This window comes from Leiobunum rupestre, chromosome 6 (genome assembly GCF_980474605.1).
Source record: "Leiobunum rupestre chromosome 6, qqLeiRupe1.1.hap1, whole genome shotgun sequence".
Taxonomy (NCBI): Eukaryota; Metazoa; Arthropoda; class Arachnida; order Opiliones; family Sclerosomatidae; genus Leiobunum; species Leiobunum rupestre.
In genome coordinates, this window is record NC_143389.1 from 66,729,625 (window position 1) to 66,750,253 (window position 20,629).

At 37.9% G+C, this 20,629-nt stretch overlaps 1 protein-coding gene across 1 annotated transcript in view; it reads right to left on the reverse strand.

The window, feature by feature from the left end:
• Atg4b (Autophagy-related 4b) overlaps positions 1 to 20,629 on the reverse strand; it is a 40,604-nt gene that overhangs the window by 10,263 nt on the left and 9,712 nt on the right. The window lies entirely within an intron of this gene.

The window sequence follows — 20,629 nt, forward strand, 5'->3', positions numbered from 1 at the left end:
TTATATCAAACAATAGTTACAACTAGTTTAAAGGTGGCAAAATGTGTGTAAAGTCAGTAACGTGCGAAATTTAAGGGTGACTCTGCCCGCCTCTGCCAAAGCCGAGGGAGGGGTTGGGGAGAATGAAAAGCATGCTCAATTTTCTTTTTTTTAGCCACCGAACTTTGGAGCCCCTTTAAGGGTTGGAAAAAGCCATTTTGGAGCATATTAACACGTGATTTATTCCGAAAGACGCGTGTAGATAACTACAATTTTTAAACGTCTATTAGTAAAAGTTACAATTAGTCCATTTAATAATTTTATAAAGTTTCCCTTCGAAACCTTTGGAGAAAGTTGGGTTTTAAAATTTAGAAATTAATAATTAAATTCCTAGCGAAAATTTGGCTAGAAATAATTGTAGCAGAATAGTTCTACCGTTGCGCAAATTAGTGTTACCACTTGATAAAACTAATTTTTACACATAATTATATTCGAAACGATTATGAACTTAATCTAATTGCACCGGTTATCGCTAGAGTAAATAGAAAGATTTAATTCTCAGATAAATTCCGAGAGGTTGTTAACTGTCCGCAATCGGTGTACAAACTTGTAGCTTTGACGGTACTAATGGGATTACGAAACTGATTACAGTATTAGCATTGCAAAAGGCTGTACTCAATTTAATATGACTGTAATCGGTGTGCAGAATTTTAGGAAGTGGTTAGCCCTTCGATAAATACTGATACCAGTTTAAAACCGTGTATAATATCAACGGTCGGCTCTATCATTTGCCACCTGTATTATGAAAAGACCCTAGTTATTAGAGATGGCCATGAATCTATCCAATTTTTTTTAATGCGTTTTTAGTGGAGAACGTTGTGCCATCTATTAATGGCAAAGGAAGCTAACATTGAAAATAGCCAAATGATAACGTCACAGAGAGCCATTGTAGAGTATTATAATTAGATAACTTATACTTTATTAAGTAGACTTTAAACTAAATTATATAACCCGTGTAAAAACGAATGATTAAAATAACTGTTATTAATGTTATTGACGTACCAATTAATACCGCCTTTTGATTTTGAGGCTAGCGACATCCATTGAGAAAAAAGCTATTTCACTTGCTTTAAAACCTTTCGAACCAAAAGCAATATTTCTCGATAAAGATAAATTTATAACAATTAAGCAAGAATGCATTTATTTATATTTAGGAAGAATGATTATGTTGCGACAATCGCCGGCACGTTGACGCCTTTCCCCCATCTCGCGCGGGGGGGAAGACCAAACGTCACCGGCGTTTGATTACCATCGCGTTAGGTGACGTATATTTTAGGCAGCCAATGAAATACCGGGACTATTTGTTATATTTTAAGTGGAGGAGCGTACTGGGGGGACCAACGGGTGGATTGAGAGAAAGGCTAAAAACCTATGTATAAATAAATACATTCTTGATTTAAGATTATAAAATTTAACTAAATTATTTTATCCCCGTTTTCTTTTTGTTAGGAATAGTCTTTCACTAAAAAGGTAAAATACGTTTAAATATATTGAAAAAATTTTCCAAAAAAGTTACTCTTTTTCTTTCAGAGAACCTTATTTACTTTTAATTTCCATCTGTAAATTAGTTTTACCCAATTTATCAAACATTCCTTTAATTGCCGGCTAGTACAATTTATAGCCAATATGGCAGTTTTAGCCCAAGGGGTCTCGACCAAGAAGAAGTTTGAAAAAAATTTTTGTCCGAGTTAAAATTGATGACGTCACCCAGATGAGCTTCCGTTGATTTTCAATACGATATCATCTGGATGACGTCACAATTTTAGCTAGCAACGCAAAAGGCGTAATATTTTGATAAAAAACCATGCGATCGAGGCAACCTTATAGTACCCTTTTTTACGAACTTTGGTTTTAGCCCTAGATTTAAGAAATATATAGAAAGGTCTAGATAAATTTCGGGGCGTCTAATCCTAACATGAAATACGGAAATGACACCTAGCAGACACCGAGGAAGGCACGTGACCAAAAGCGCGAACTCACCTTAGCATTTTACTACTAAGTGCTTGACCTTTCCACAGGCCGTAGTCTTTAGACACCATCTGTTGGTGACTTTTAGTATAATTTTTAATCGGGAGACAATGGCTCTCGCGACGATAACACGAGCTTTCTTACCGATAGATAGCGCCTTATAAGGATAGCCTGCCAAATTACGCGTTTCTGCTAGCTGTCACCTCCGTATTCACTCCCTTTGAAATATTTAATCTAGACCTTTATATACGTTTCCTATATCTATGGTTTTAGCCTACCTTTTCGCTAATATTCTATAAATTTTTAAACCCAACTTTCTCCAAAGATTGCAAAGGGAAACTTAATAAAATTATTAAATGGACTAATTGTAACGTTTACTAATTAACTTTGAAAAAATTGTCGTTATCTACACGCGTCTCTCGGAATAAATCGCGTGTTAACATGCTCCAAAATGGCTTTTTACAACCCTTAAACTAATTTTAAATATTGTTTGAAATAACGTAAGACTGTGAATTCTTTTCCACGTTCTAATTTCGCTAAGATGTATCAAATTACACCAACGAAAACCTTGTGCTCCTTCATGGAAAGTAACTTCGCCGCTAGGAGTCGCAGCTAAAAACATTTAGTGCCTCGTCACTCTCCATTATTTCCTTATTATAAAAATGTACGTATTATTTGTAACGGACCGTTTTTTAATTTTCGCCAAAATTTGGGCTCTTTGAAACACTGTGTGGTGTCAAGAGAAAATAGGGGAGAGTGTAGCTCTTCGCCGAACGCGCGCGTCGCCTTGTTTGAGGGGCAAAAATATCATCAAGAATAACTGTCCGCCCCCCTCCCGCAGAAGCCTCTTCACATTTTCATGGGTATCTCGTTTTTTGTTACCATGCGCTCAAAAAATAGTTCGTTTTTAATTTTAATTTAAAACCGAGCTAATGATTGTTTTATATGATATATTTATGTTATATTATATTTATAAACAAAAGGCGTGTTAAAAGTAAATTTATATTTTCAATTACGAAATTTAGATCAAAGGGATATTTCCATAGCAATCGGATAACAAACTAGAACGCTTAATCTAATGGCTGGCAGACCACCGATTAGATTCTTGGCTTAAACGACATTAACACCATCTACACCGCGCGCACGAAACTTATTTTAACTAGTGATCAGGTCTACTATGTGAATAACGTACGCACTGATGCAAATAACCATTTACAGGTGTTGTTGATTCATTAGTGGTCTTTTCCACTTTCATTAACGGTTTTAGCTGTAAGTACAAAGCCAGATGTGGTTTTCGGATTCATATTTTTCGAAAGGTAAATACAGCATATCTTTTGAATAATTGTTGTAACTTATCTTTATTATTAAAAAAATAGTTTACGGTATTTAGCGCTAGTTAGGCTTAGCCTTTGCTATCTAATTATGTCACTCTTGTAAGCTAATGTTATGCAATTATATGTTACCTAGCTAGCTCTGTTTGTTTCGAAATTTTACCTTGGTCGCATAGGCCTAACTATTTATAATACTTAGTTTATAGTAGGTTTTCAGTTGGTTTCTGTTAAAATTAGATGTACTTTTGTTTAGAGCAACTGTCTTTGCTAAAGGATTATATAAGGTATTAACCAAGTATATTCTTACTGGCTCTGAGGTGGCGCACTGGGAGATGTTAGCTCTGATCAAATGGTCCTATCTCCACCTCCGACTTCGGTTAGGTTTGGGCTGGATACTGAGCTTCGGCTCAGGCTAATGGAGAGGGTCCGTGCAAACTGGCCGCCTCAGCGGATTGGGTAGCCTGCTGTAGGATGGCCTACACGTATGAGGGCACGGCGGTCCTGTTTCCCGGCCTCTTGGAGTCACACCGGGATCTCCGGTGCCAGCTGTGCCGGGTTACTTGGACTGCTGTGTGCTCGTCGTTCCCATTTAGGAGCTCTCTCCAAAGGGTTTGACTCTTTACCTACGTAGGTAGAGTGTCGGCTGGAGTTGCTACAGCATCCACTCTTAATCCCACTGCTGTGTGCGAAGTGGGAAATGGTCCACCCATTGCTGCACCTTCTGCTGGGTTGAGTGGCTTGCGTCAAAGGTGCGGGATTTGTCACCTGTCCGGGCTAGGTGGACGCTGGCGTAGGGCACTATGATGATAGACCTCCGGTAGTATGGTCTCTGTTACTAGGTACACCGGGATATAAATTCTGACACACTGGTTCTACATTTAGCGTTGAAATAATACACAATGTATATATTAATTTAAAGTATTAAATATAATTTATTATACGTTTGATTCGCTCGCGTTCTACATGTCGAACAGTCTCATCGGTGTCGTGTTTTCTTTACAAAGCATTGATACTGATCTTGTGAATTTAATCCTTACGGCAGTAAATATGAACTTAAATTAAAGTGTCCCATTATTCCGACTTTCCCATCATTTTATCTCACACAACCTTCACAATAGGCTGGGGCGAAAAACCAACATTGTGCGTCCAGGAAACGCCTGGGTGCGGAAAAGTGGCCCAGTCCAATCCGAAACTCAGCGCACTTCGAAATTTTGAAATCGGATAATATCTTCAGTCTGTTCTTTGAGGGTGAAATCTCGAAATTTCACTAAAAAACACTAAAATTTAAGGTTTTGCAAAAATGGGCTTAAAATCGATACCGATACCTTCCAAGGGTGACTTTACGATGAAAAGTCATCAGAGGGTACTTAGAGGTCCGTACCGAGTCGCCAAAGTCACCCCATGCCAATCCTCATGGAGGGGGAAATGCCTCAAAATTGCGTATTTTCGAGTAAAACGCTTAAATACTTGTGCAGCTCCTAGCTCACTGAGTTCTACTACTTCGAGTGACCCAGAGCCCACCACGTGGAGGTGGCTGCACATCGGGCTCCACCCACGCCCTACCCAACCAACCAACCATATGTAGAACGTGCTTATTTAAGTCTCAGATTCATTAATTTCACCCACAAAGTCTTTCTTAGTGTCAAATAATTTGACCGTCTTTCGAGAAAGAAGTGTGGCGCGTATCTGTCGGTCCCGAGCGTCGGGACCGATGCCTTGTCTGGACACCTCTGTTACCAGTCTAACAGTTCTTTCCACCGCTACTGTGTGACAAGGGAAAGATGTAAAGTCCCAGTCTGGTACCAAGCCATCGGCCATAGATAGCTTAGCGGTAAGTTAATCCTCTGTTATAGGAATTAAAACTGGAGGTACGGTAAGTGAAACATCTGTCTGTTCCCAATCAATCATTTCTGTGTAATCATTAGCTCCAAAATTAATTTTTGGTACAACATTGTATCTAACAGTTGTCTGTTGCTTAAGTTTTGCTTCCAGGATTTTGGTGAGTGCGTCTTGGCGAACGGTAAGCCTAGGGTCGGTTACCATTCCAAGAAGTATATTTTCTGGCATGGCAGAGAAGCCGTTTCTCTGAATGGAAGTGTTTAACACATTTCGGTACTTCAGAGGAAGAAGCCTAACAATTTGATTGCTTGGAAGAGGTGCCGACTCACATCAGCGATAGACTTATCCCGTCTGATGTGGAACCACTGAGGTACGTATACTGTGAGTAAGTATTCAACTAATACTTGCAGTTTCTTTGTGGGTCTTTTTGTTGATATGTTTAATCTCAGAATTCTATTTACAGTTGTTAGCCAGTGAGCCATGTTGATGGGGCCTATCTTCCGGGAGGCCAGCTCAGGAGAGCACGCTCCGGACCGTATGGCATCTGATATCTCATAAAGATACCTTTGATCTGAGCTGAGATCAGTGGGCTCAATCTCAGGTAAGTCACTTGCAACTTGTTTAAACTTTACAACATCCAGGATATCACAAGTTGAAAGTTGTCCCCCTATTGGCCCTGAGTATTTGTTCGGACCAGAGGTAGGTCCGTCAATAAATACGAAAAGACTTCTGAACGGTAGCTCATTGAAATGTAATAGACAGACAACCCATTGCAAGTCGTTCATCTAGTAGAAGAATAATTCCTCCCTTCCAGCCCGTATTCGTATTTGTACCGTCACAGCCCACGACTACCACTGCATCGAAGCCTCCATTCAGTTCTGTTGTTACGTAATTATAAATAGAATCACACTCATCTTGGGCATGGCTCGATGGTGTGACGACATGGCCTACGTATTTAGAACCTGGTTCGGCCACTAAAGATATGTGTTCCTCCTTAATAAATCCGGAGGCTGTCAATATTTCGTCTTTTCGACTATCAAAGTATAAGCCACGAATAGAATCCCCATGGCGTGATTCCTCCTTCAACTTGGAGCCTGTTTTAATTTTCTCGCGCCTTATCTTACTTTAATCTATGACTTATACCATATCTTTGAGCAACTACTGCTGCTTCAGATAAGTCAAGTCTGGCCTGCGATGATTTTCTCTGCACAAGTCTGCGTGGTATGTCGTGAAAATCGTCATCATTGGTAGAAGTATCAACCTTTACCTTAATTTCAGGACTAGGATTATCACCTTCACCTTCCTCAAAGAAGGAATCTAAATCTTTATCCATATCAATCGTAGAGGAAGATGTGGAGGCCGCTGCAGTAGGAACGCTTTCCCCACCCTCTCCCCGTTCAAGTCTGCCTCTTTTTGCATTACGTTCTGCTCTCTTATGCACTTTTTTTTGTTTCAGAGACATCTACGCTGGCGATTCCCATGAGTCTTTTACCTCTTTGGTCAAGATAGAAGGCATGCTCTATGGCTGGAACCTACTTTTCCTTGGAACAGGAGCACCTAGACAAGTCAACGCACTTACAAGCGGCTATGTTAAATAATTCAGAGCAGTACTCTTTGAAGGCGGTGATTTTCTCATCCTTATTACTTTGGGAAGTTGTTTTACTCTTCAATAAATTTTTCAACGTAGTGTATTTTTTATGAAGATTTGTGAGACATTCCTTAATGCGCTGCTCTGAGACCGTTGGGGTAGAAGCAGATTCCCAAATAACTATTAGTTTGGAATGGACTTCGTCGGCAATGTCTCCGAACGAAGGCTCCTTGTCTTTTTCTCAAAGACAGCCCTTTTGCCTTCGAACCTCCTGACAAGATCGCAGAACGTCAGCCCTCGTTGGCAAAACGTTCGGACCAAAATCTTTTGGAGGACCAAATATAGGGCACTGCACAAAGTCTCTCTTTGCTGTGGCATAGAAACCAAAGAGGGGAGTGCGTGCAGGCAGAACCAGAATCTCTACCACCAAAAGACGCAACGACGAGACAATGAGAAGAAGAAACTATAACGACAACGTCGACTAGCACCTGCGAGTGAACGAACATTAGGCGTGAGCCGACAGTACGAGCCATTGACAGGTTCTGACAAGTCTCGACAACGCTCGACCAGAGGGAGGAGAAGGGGGAGAGGAGAAGGAGACCGGAGACCAGCGACCGGGGGGGGGGGGTCCAGCTTCAGTGTAGAGGTGACCCAGGGACCGCACAAGTATTTAAGCGTTTTACTCGAAAATACGCAATTATGAGCCATTTCCCCCTCCATGCGGATTGGCATGGGGTGACTTTGGCGACTCGGTATGGACCTCTAAGTACCCTCTGATGACTTTTCATCGTAAAGTCACCCTTGGAAGGTATCGGTATCGATTTTAAGCCCATTTTTGCAAAACCTTAAATTTTAGTGTTTTTTAGTGAAATTTCGAGATTTCACCCTCAAAGAACAGACTGAAGATATTATCCGATTTCAAAATTTCAAAGTGCGCTGAGTTTCGGATTGGACTGGGCCACGTTTCCGCACCCAGGCGTTTCCTGGACGCACAATGTTGGTTTTTCGCCCCAGCCTACTTCACAATAGCTTAATTTTCCAGAGATTTATTGCATAAATAACAAGAGTTTGCTGGGTGGTAAATTTTAAACGCGGTTACATGAAGAGCGGCGGGCGCGTTTTCAGTCAACGAAGGCGCCAAATTGTAAGACACGTTTCGGGTACAACGTTAAAACCGCGAATACGACACAACGATTGCTCGTATGTAAAATGTTCATAGAACATTTTTTGTAGGAAAAAGCTGGGCCCTAATGTTCGTAATTGGGTTTATAGCCGTACATACAATAATAACGTAGATATTCGCGATAAACAATTACTGTGCGCCGGTTTCCCTCAAAATCATTGCGGATAAAACAGCTATTTCTAACAGTAACCTGTGAAAAGATATGTTTTGTTTGAGTAATTACTCCTAAAATATTTAAATAACCATTCTTCATTTTTTTATTTAAAAAAAACTAGCTTTCTATGATTTGAAAGAAACGCGTATTCTAGTGCGTTCTTAGCGATTGGAAATTATGGTAAAAAGAAAACTATTTCTAACACTAACCTGTGAAAAGATGTTTTCTTTTGTGTATTTACTCTTACACGATTTAATTACGCAATTTTGAGCAGCCATTCTTCAACTTTAATTAAACCTAAGTCGCTTTAAAGATGTCAAAAAAACCACGTTAGCATCGAGCTAAAGTCATAGAGATAGAAAATAAGTAGAGGTCCAGACAGGGGGAAAAAAGAGCTTCTTTCTGTTATGGAAATTTCATCCCCCCCCCCCGTGAAATGCGTTATAGGGAAGAAGTACGTAGCGCCACCACACCGTTCTGTAGGAACTAGAAATAGGCGTAGGAAACCATGGAAACAAACTAGAGCTTTTGAGAAACAAACTTTTTAGGCTTAAGGAAGTTTCTGTAACTTGTAAATTGTAATAGGCTTTAATATCATAAATAAAGTATCATTTTTTGAAGTTTGAAATATTACTTTTTTTTACATACAATTTTGAATGAATTATAATAATTTAATTATAGTAATTATGCAAATTTAAATAAATCTGAAAATAGTTGAAGCTTGTGAAGTTCCAAATTGGATTTTCCCTTGAGATTCAACAAAACCGGAGAAAAGTATACAATTTTAAGGGTTTAATAATATTAGTGATATCAGAAGTACTTCTGGTGATATCGGTATATACCAAAATAACTTTATTGAGGACTTACAGCTAACATATTGATTTGGTCAGTTCGGAGACACTCGAGATTAATAAGATACATCTAGCACCTACTATTGCACGGAAACATTAAAACTCCCAAAAACGTCTTTGGACATCCAATATGACACTTTCTATGGTCTCGACACTCTCGAGTTAAAAGTGTCATCCTCAGATACCCTAATAATTAATATTCCATGATTAATGTTATTTAAAATTTGTAGTCAGTATGGATGGATTTTGAATCTACTGAAATGAACGAGATTGAAGATCTTTGTTTACCACATCCCAACCCTCTACGAGAATGGATAAACAAAATTGTTCCAAGTTTTAACTACATTAAAAATGAGAGTGACAAATCAGATCATCAACTTTTAATAGCATTATCTATTGATGAAACGTCAATCAAGAAACATACAGAATGGACAGGAAATTAATTTTCCGGATTCGTAAACTGAAGCCACTGACGAAATTGCAACATCAGCCCTTGTATTTATCCCCATAGGATACTTGTAAATATAAGATTAAGAAAAGTCAGCAGATACATCAACGATAGTCAAAAGAAAAAATCAGTTCGAACACAACTTACCACAATAATCCTTTTCCAAGGACAATTTCGTATGCAATGCCAGTCTATCAGAAATATATTATTACGATTGATAATTGTATTTAATCTGAAAATATAGAGGTAAATTTACCTTTTTTCTCTCGAAATATCGACGTTGTTTACATTCCGCAATGACGTCATAGAGCTCAGCTGGTTGCCATAAAGGGAGTTTAGTTTCTTAGATGGCCGTTTGTGGCGCCACGTGTTTTCTTCCCTATAACGCATAGCTCGTGAAGGGGGATAGCACCGCGGAACAAACCCTCAGATTTCATTGGGCCTCTACTTATTTTCTATCTCTATGGCTAAAGTCGGCCATTTACTCTTAGGTGAAATAAAGTGTTAGTTCACCAGTGTGGCGCAGATGGCGTAATTTTCGTTGTCAGCCAAACGAAAAGCATGGGCCAAAGGCAGGGTTCTTTAAAAGCTATAATAATAATAAAATTTCAAAAATCGTTCTAGTTTGTTATCCGATTTCTATGGATATTTCGTCACGTGTCTGCTAAGCTTTGTAGTAGTCTGCCTGCCTTACGGTTTATGTCAAGTCAAAATGGCAACGCGAGGAATCATATTAAACCCAGTCATTTTGATATATAATTTTGAGTTAGACGAAAGTGGAAGTTACAGGACCGTAATTTATTACATACGTAAATATTAAAAGCCATGAAACCAATGGTTAAATTTCTGACATTTTAGAGCGCTTGTCGTAGAAAACGAGAGATAAACGTATCCCAGACTACCTCGGTCAGCACTATATTCCCGAGAAGAATGACGTTGGGGTCCCATGACTTACGATCGTCTTTATTGGTTCTCACTCGCGGGGGGGGGAGTTTGAAAAGATTGAGCCCCTCAAACAAGGTAGCAAGCGAAGGGAAAGGTAATTTTTGTTTTAAGAGCTACACTCTCCCCTATTTTCTCTTGGTGGTGTGGAGAAAGTTTGCGTCATAGAAGTCTGAGAAATAACTAGAACGCTCATTTGAATGGCGTAAAGCGCGCCGATTAGAGCTGTAGGTTTGGCCGTGCTCTTGATTTGACGGATGATGAAAGTATCGCCATCTCTGTCTAGTCTTGGAAGGTCATTTTCTTAAATGTTCAAGCCTTCTTTATATACGATCAAGAGTAAATAGGGGGAGTGGGCATCATTGACATTTTTGAGAGACGGCACTTTTCAAGAATTTCCCCGTCGTTTCTCTCTCTTCTTTCTGGGGTTTTTACGCAGTTGAATACAATGGACAACGCTCAGAGCAAGTAAAACGTGGCTAGGAGCCGTAAACTAGCCTAGTTCAAGCTCGCGTTTCGGTTAAGGATAATTTTCGATATCATTTTCACTTTTTGTAACGCAAAATGATTAATTGGGAATAATTGGGTAACAGTGATTTTTCAAACAAAAGTAACTATTTACAAAGCCGTTCCGCCTGCGCCAGGAGTACTCCGGATATCGTTTACATTATCCAGATTTCAGCCAATAACCACAAAACAAATTGTGCAATGTTTCGCTTGCTGAGAAATGGTCCACGTACGTACCGCACTTATTCCGACGGTTAAATTTTTGCTGCTCTCCTGTCGCTCTTTTTTCAGCGGTTAAATTTTCGCTCCTCTCCCGTTTTTTTAGTGATTATATTTTCGCACCTCTCTTGACGCACTTTTTGAGTAACAAAATTTTCGCTCCTCTCCTGTTGCTCTTATTTGAGCGGTGAAATTTTTGCTCCTCTCCTATCACTCGTTTTTGAGCGGATGATATCGCGTAACTTTTACTTTTGGTTTCGCGCTCTTGAAAAATTATTTTTACCGCTCAACTTCACCCAACATTACAAAAACCGCTCACAATAAGAGGAGTGCGCCCATCACTGGACAGACCTTAGGATGTTCATTGACAATGCTTACCTTAAAGAGCTCGTACATAACCAAATGTACAAATTCTGTGCCACCGATTGTGAAATTTGATATGGCTACCGATATAGCACAGTTTTGATTTTTGAACTAAAAATGAGACCTCGGCTTTGCGAAGTTGCGATTAAATTATAGTTTAAAATTACTTACTTTAGACGTGCTGACGTAAGTGTTGAATAACTATTAACTAAATTCACTAAATTTAGTTAATTAAACTTATTGATCTTAATATTTATTACGAAATGAGTCTACGCTAATTTCAGGAAAATTTACCGACATCTAAGCTCCCGAAGACGAAGAACAGCCAAAGTGACGCTCTAAATCTAAACTAAAACTTAAACACCAACACTAACTATACGGTGCTTGTTTACGTTGCCAGCCATTAAAAGAAATCACGGGAAAGATTTTTATGGCTGCTATTCTTCATTCGCGACCGAACTGAGGTAGCGCTTATGATCTAGCATCTGCTACAGCCTACAGACAAATTAAACATTGTATCTTTGATAAACTTATCAAAATATAAGCAAACGAAGCAAAAATTATAAGTATCATTATTCATGAAGTCAAATTTACTATTAAAAATGACGAAAAAACAATAGCGTCTGCTTTAGCCTCTAGGGGGGGAGTAAGGTAGCGATAATTTTTGGCTTTAGTATTTCATTTCGGAAAAATTGCAACCGGGTGGAAGTTTCTAATGCACCTTTATTTAGCCTTAAAGCGTAATCAGTACCCCCGCCAAGAATTTTCCCGAGTAGTCACCACTCCCTAATTTCTAGATTAAAATTCCCAGACATTTCCATGATTCCCTTTGGTGATTTCCCCCGACTCCTCACGTTTTCAGCTTTTTTCCAAACAGTTTTTGTAGCTTTACGGATGTAAATATAATTTCCAAGTTATCCTAATCGAAAATAACACTCTTCGCTTAGAGCTTTTCCCAAATTAATCGATCACAACTATTGGTTTGTCCTTAAAGTAAATCTATCAATCGCGACTAAACGACAGTTTAGTTAGGTTTGAAAGTTTAAACTCTTTCAAAGTAGTCCTTAGACGGGTTATTATTCTCTTAAGGGAACTGAAACTCCTTTCTGTAATATGGGCCACGGGAATGCGCAAAACGACCTTATAGTACTTAATTAGGTCATGGAAGTTATCTTCCATAGTCATTAAGTTATTACACGTGAATTTATTATCGATCCTCCAAAAGCTTAGGTCTCAAATAATTAAAGACATCTATAGTTTTAATCTATCTTCAAATGAACAGCTTGTGATAGTACCTTTCCTGGTATTATCCAATCTTACGAACCCGTCGCTTCTTTCATTTGAATCGCATCGATTATGAAATAGTTTTCACTATCTTCAATATCAATATAATATTGTACAGCTTTCACTTCATTTTTGCTTTTGAAAACTCTTTCCAAATGGTTCTTAAAGGTATCCCTCACTCACAACAGGGGAAGGCATAGGGGTCACAAAAAAACTGGTTTTGAAGCACACTGCAAGTCTGTATGTTATGTTACCCCTATGCCTCCCCCTGTTGTGAGTGATGGATCCCTTTAAATGAACATTTATAGCAAACGTTGCCATACGCGAGTCAATCATTCCATTTATGATTTCCGGCAAATCGGAAGTTGGTGATACTTCCAACTTTTTGGTCAAACCTCTTTCTCATTCACTTTTGATAGAGTGGTTCTCTTGTTTCGCGTTACTTTTTTTTTCTTTGGGCCTCCCAACTCTCGGTAATAGAATTAAATTTATAATTTTTTGGTAGTGATAATGAACACCATTTATTAAGACGCAATGATTTTAATGCATTTTCAGCATAATGACACAATATTATTCATGCATGTACATTTAAATATCTATATTCATGTGACTTTATTATTCCAAGATGGCCACCCAAAATTTTTGCATTTCAAGATTGTATTATACTCAGTCACTCGCTGTGTTAGAATTACATAGGTTTATAGAAAATACACGTCGATCATTGAAGCCTGCTCTACTGTTTAATCCTTTCTTTTTCTAGTTAACGAGCTAAATCTAAATTTTCTCGCTCTTTGATTTTCAAGACATAACTATACGTATACTATATTTAATATTTATAATTTTTACTTTTTGAATAATTCTGTTCTCTTTAAAACATATTTCGACATTAATATAAAACAATTTCGATATTATATGGCAGCCTCGCTACTAAATTAATGTTAAAATCTATTCAATTTGCCAATTTTAAGGTGAGTTTGAAGTATCACTTGTTTTTGGAAGCAAGGATCGGTATGCTTCAGGCACTTGTAGTTCCCAGCCGAATGTTTCACCAACTCTGTGGCCATGTAAGCGGCAATTTTAGAAAATTAAGAAAAATAACTGGTCATGTTAAGGGACGCTTCTGACAATTGCATTAGACATTCTCTCCATTCCTAGCTATTTTCTCTACAGCTAGTTTTATCATATGTCCGTATTATCCTGCTTTCTAGTCACTACATATCTGGATTTATTCGTTGTAAAACACTCTATAATATCTAGAGAACCTCTTGTTTTTTCTATGAAACAATGATTCATTTGCATTATTCTTAGAGACCCTTGTTTCAACCATGGACGAAAATAACTGGACCAGAAAGATTTCGTATAGGACATTGATCTTTGTTTGGAAAGTGCCAAAACGGTTCGAAAAATGGTGTGGGAAACCATAGGTGCCAAATTAAATATTTAAGCTCTACCTCAGTGATGGGCAAAAGATAGCCATTGGTGGCCGGGCAGGTAATTTTATATAGCCCGAGTACAGTTACACACATACCGTTTGGAATGGCCCGTCACCGTACCTTTGACGGCCCTTCGTTTGCCGAACCGTTATTTTCATGTTATACTTAATTTGTTTAATTTTGTCAATAATGTATTTATTTCTACTCAAGGAGAATAGCTATGGTATGACGATTTTTGAAGTTTAGGTGGGCAGTTCAATTGTTTCAGATTCTGAATTTGACCTGCCATCTATGTTCTAAACTACTTGCTCGTCACTTTTCTACCCTAAATGCAATTAGATCCTACGCGCCTGCACTGAACTTACCAAGACGAGACAGTATTTAAAAATAAAACTGTTTATTTTGACAACACAATTAAAGAGAACAGAATATTTTATAGCGTTACTAAATTGAACGAACCAATGTTAAAACCGCGAAACACAAAGTTAAAAACATCTAACTCTTTACAATCGAACCTCTCCTCGGAAGAGTTTGCCCTTGGGCGTTTTAACTACTGGACACGGCACTCAACGACATACCGCCATATTCAGAGCGTCCGCTTAAAAACATAATTCCAGCCATATCCCAACCGGTCGAATATTTTTTTATTTTAATTAAAATAAATAGTACAAATGTTTTTGCCTTACACAAATTTCAAATATCAATAGAACAAAAAACCAACCTTAGACCAAACACGTTATTAAATTAACAAAGCAACAAAATTGAGATATACAAAATTAACAGTTATAAGAACGCTCATGAAACGTAAAATATATACATGCGAGAAACAATTTTAAAGACAAAAACCAAGCCATTGTATTATAGGTCTTAAACAATCAAATGTATACGGAAAACAAACGTTTTGCAGTAATGGTGGTTCTAAATGGGTTATATGAATGCGGTATATGCTATAATCCCAATCCAATGAAGAGACAAAGAAAAATTCAAGATGAACGTGATGATACTATAAATTTTTTAACGTCTAAAAGTTCAGAGTCATACTAAAAGATTGGCGTCGTTATGATATAAAAACACAAAATTTTCCAAAATCAGAAAGCCCTAAAATATCCAACAATTGAAAGCTTAGAAATAATGAAAATTGTTTCTAGCCAATGTAATATATATTAGAATAATGAAATTAAAAGGAAGAAATGACTTTATATGACATAAATAATTATAAAAATTTTATTTAAGGAATATTAAATATAACTTATTTATCGACAAGTAATGTGCTCTGAAGTAATATGCTAGACCTTGCGCGTTCTAAGTGTTTTACTGAGTTAAAATCCTTTGTACAACCATAAAACATTTCAAAGAGAATGGCTAATATTAGAAGAGACAAGTTTTCTAAGCTTAGCTGTGACGATTCTAATGATACAATATCAGTTAAATAATTTACCAAGTTAATTAAAGAAAAAGGTCAATATAAGATAAAACGTTTTCTTAAGAATGTATAAAGAGTGAACAAATCATAAAATTTACAACGTAGCGGACGAAAGGCAAGCATAAATATCAAGAATTAGTTTCTAAAAACGATGTAGATGGCAGCATTACCTAATCACGGGACCATTTCAACCTCCCGACTTTAAAGTTTTCTTTCGTTCTCGAAAAGCGTGGCCCGATTTGTTTATTTTATTTATAGGTAAATATATTCTTTAGATCGAAATATATTATCTACACGGTTTAGATTTACTCTTTTACCTTAAAAGCATAGTAAACGAGTTTCAACATAACTTGGCAGTGAAATAAACGTTCGCACGGGTTTAATTCTTGTCTCGCTCAAAGTAGCACTTTGGCCAACCGAGACAAAATAAAAACACTCGATAAAATTACTGAAACTGTCCGTACTAGTGGTACTCGAACATTTCTGAACATTATCGATAGGTGGCGGTGCGACTATTGAAACTGGCCAATTACTGAAAGCAGACAAGTTGTTGACTGCAGTGACGTAATTACTGCAGTCAACAACTTGTATGTTTTATTTAATTATGGTTTTAAGGTAAAAGAGTAAATTTAAACAAAGTAGATAATGTACATTATTTCGATCTAAACAATATATTTGATACACTGCGATTCTAATATTAGCCATTCTCTTTGAAATGTTTTATGGCTGTACAAAGGATTTTAACTCAGTAAAACACTTAGGACGCGCAAGGTCTAGGATATTACTTCAGAGCACATCACTTGTCGATAAATAAGTCCAGTTTATGACGTTTATGGGAATATAATTACAGATCTTGATTTTACTTCTTTTATGGCCTAAAGTAATATAGGACGTGACGTTTTTGTTTAAAAGGACCTTGCAATTTTTAACCGAATGGGTTTTGGGTGGATTTTACGCCTTTTTGTTTATAACAATAGCAGCGAAGTTATTATAATACCTTCAAACGTAACAAAGCGGAAATAATATTTGTAAACAAAATTGGAAAGTGAACTTTCACCTATTTGGAATATTGAGAACTGCCTAGCTCTTTCGCCAACATTGTGTACGTTTAAATATTGTTTACGTTAATTTTTTTTAAACGTGACGTCATTTTGCTCTTTAATTCATTTTTTAATGTTCATAAATAAGCTTGTACGATTGTTATTAAACTTTACACGTTTTGAACTGTGTTTATTACTCATTGGCATCGTTTACCGCCCTCTGGTGGCACACTGCCCACCCTGACACTGGCGAGACACTTCGAACTCACTGCACCTCTTTCACTTAGAAACAACCTTTAAATCAGTAGCTTTCGAATGTTTAATCTATTTCCCTAGGACAAGATTTGTAATTATATTCCCATAAACGTCATAAACTGGACTTATTTATCGACAAGCCCTATGGCATACAACCCCCACCCTGACACTCGCAAGACTATTGTTATCGAACTCAGCGCCCCTTTTTACCTACAATCCACCTATAAATATGTTGCATACATAGTTTCCAAGTATATCCGTCATAGCGGGCATTTTAACCTTTAAGACTATTTTTTCGAACACAGCGCCACTTTTTCACCTAGAATCAACCATCAAACCTTTTGCATTATTTTTTTAAATCGCTGGTCGCTCCGGTTTAGTACTTCTTATGTGTTTATTACTCCATGGTTTCGTTACCGACTCGCTGAACTGCACATTTGTCACCATAGCTCAAGAACTATACTAGATATGAACTTCTCCTTTGGCAGGACACAATGGGAGATAATTTGAAACTGTATACCAAATTTCATTTAAATCGGTTCAGTAGGTTTTGCTGTAGAGCGGTCTGCGAGGAGAAGATGGAAGAAGAAGAAGAAGAAGAAGAAGAAAAAGAAAAATTAAGCCTTACTTTGCCCCATTACTACGAAACGTCGCCTCAACCCTGTTCGATGGAATTCGTATATGTTTGTCGCGTGCCTGTAACCTTTCAAACGATACATCACTTGTTTTGATACGACCTATAGTTTTTGAGATACGAGGGGGGAAAATCGGCTTCATTCTGACTCGAGATAATATAGCAAGTGCCCGGGTAGGTGCTCTACTCTACCGGACCTTGCATAGGGACTACCGTCCCTTTTGATCAGTTGAAGTTTCTAGTAATTTCAGTGGTAATGATGGAGGTTGCATCTTTAATTAACTGTATAGGTTGACATTCACTGTCAAACAAAATCTCATTAAACATTTTTCCAGGTTCCACTGTTTCAAGATCTTTGGCAAACGTTCTGAGACTGTGTTCAGACACAGGTTTATTAGTGCATTCAAATTTCAAAATTCTTTGACAAATTTTGGCTTCTGTTGCCTTTGTTTTCTTGTTTGGGTCATGCTTCGTGAAAAAATATTTGGAGAATTCACTACTAGGTTTTCTGATTTTTCCTGGTTTGTTCCACTCACAAGGCTTTACTCGATTTATAAGGGTCGAATATGAAACTATTTGGTAAGATAACATTATCCAATAATACCCAGAAGGTCGCAATGACATGTTTACAAAATCGCAACAGACCAGCTTTACAAAAACAAAAAGCTCTTAAAATGTCTCCACTGTAATTTATTTGGGCTGCTACATTGTATTTTTCACGTTTGTATGAAGCTTCTACAACTGCTTTTATAGTAATGAAATGCTCTCCATAATTCTGTAAAATATCACACACCTTTCCACTTTTAAACATACGGTACCCAGCGGTATAATGCTTTTTCCCATTAGTTTTACTGTGTTATGTTAGAATATTCTCTTCTTTGAAGTTAGTTGGAAATTTCCGTAGCTGTTTTGTAAAGTTACCGTTAGGTAATGGTACATTTGATTTCACAAACTCCTTTGGCTTTTTATTATTTGATGAAGTGCTGTGCAAAGGAAACTTTTTCAGGGCATCATTTGAAATTAGTTTGAATGGAGACCTTGTATCTTGAGCTAATGACGTTGATGAATTTGATATGTCATTACAAATTTCCTTTAAATGTGTTTTATTTTCCATTGTTGAAACTGACTATTTGCTTGCAAATTCAGTACACAGTACTGATTATTAATATTCACTTTTTGAAAGCAAGCTGAGGAGATAGCTCCAAAGGTATAACATTAACCGTAAAACCCTCGCTGTGTCCTTTGGTAGAGGCGTAGAACTATCCATCGCAAAATATCACTTAGATTTTAAAAAATTAACACAACTTTCTTTACTTTAGAAAAACACCTAATAAGTATAAATACCTAAGATTATTTTGTGATTTCAAATCAGTTGAACTCAATCAAAAGAATTTACCTTTGTGCTTTGAAAACTTTGCCATTTCAGTTTAAAAAAACTATAATCAACCAACGAACTTATGACTAAACGTCTAATAATTCATTAGAATTACAAAAACAAACACCAAGCTATACTAATTTCATAATTCAACCGTGTAACATTTAAATTTCGTGCATAACTTAACTTGCGCCATCTACTTTCAAATATTTAGACCATGTGACTTCCAAAATACAACCTGTACACTATGGCAATCGGAGTGCGGGTTATGGAACGAACCAAGTAGTATTTTTGTAACTAAGCTAATAAAAAGTATTTGTTTATCGTTGAACCGTAGATCCCTCATCATCCCAGACTTGCGGTTTATGTGGTGGACGGTATCCCCATACAAAGGGAAGGCAAGGATGTCCTGCATATAAAAAGACTTGTCTGAAATGCGGAAAATTGGGACATTTTGCAAAATGCTGCCGCTCAAGTACCGAGCAACAAGACGCAAACAAGACGTCACACTACAATCACGTCTACACCCACCAGAAAAGCCACTACGAAGGCAAAGGTAACAAGTTTGGAGGCAAGAGTAACCTAAATCAGGTGGAACAACTCAATCTTCAGTATCGTCACACCGAACTACGAAGAATCAGATGACACTATCTTTACCGTCGTCGATTGTCAGAAGCCAATTTTTCCCACAGTATCAAATAACGCACCACCCAAGGTTACCATCCCAATCGGGTCTACCAAAATCACCTGGATTATAGATACGGGCTCCTCGGTGAACGTGCTTCCAAAACATCAAACCACGCCCAGAACTTTCTCAAACGGATAAAGGTGTTTTTCCTTTCCCATCTATGAATCCTCTAAAATGTATAGGTTCTTTTGTAACCACCTTGTCGTATCGCGACCAGACAATCACCGCTTCAATCTTAGTTGTACCAAGTCAAGGCCACCATACGAAGCCTATACTTAGCCGTCACTCCAGCGAGACTCTTGGCTTGGTCATCATCGTCAATTCTCTAACGGGTTCCACCAAGAATATTATATCGAATTATCCAGATCTATTTCACGGTATTGGCAAGCTGAAGGAAAAAATTGTAAAGCTACACATAAACCCCTTAATCAAACCTATTACGAGCGCCCCTAGATCGGGAACTTGAGAAGATGGAACAGCTGGGAATCATTGAAAAGGCCACCGGTCCCACACCGTGGATCTCGCCGTTAGTACTGGTACCCAAACCGCACTCGAACCCGTCAGAGCCTCAAGATATTCGCGTTTGCGTTGATATGCGCGCAGCAAATACCGCTATTATTAGGGAAAGACAACCTTCCCCTACCATAGATGATATTGTCGCCATATTACATGGATGCAATATTTTCTCCAAGCTCGATCTTCGAAGTGGTTATCACCAGCTTGAACTGGAACCATCATCTCGCTACATCACCACGTTCGCTTCCCACAGAGGGCTATACAGATACAAACGTCTAAGTTTTGGTATATCGTCAGCGTCTGAAGTTTTTCAACACGCCATACGTGAGGTAATCAGTGAAATCGATCGTACCTTGAATTGCACTGATGACATAATTGTTGGAGGAGTTCTTCAGGCGGACCACGACGAAACCTTAGACAAAACGCTCAAAGTTATCTCGGAGAGCGGCTTAACACTTAACGCTGGGAAATGTGATTGCAACCGAAGCTCTCTACCATTTTTTGGAATGATCATCAGCGGCAAAGGCTTAACCATCGATCCATCCACGG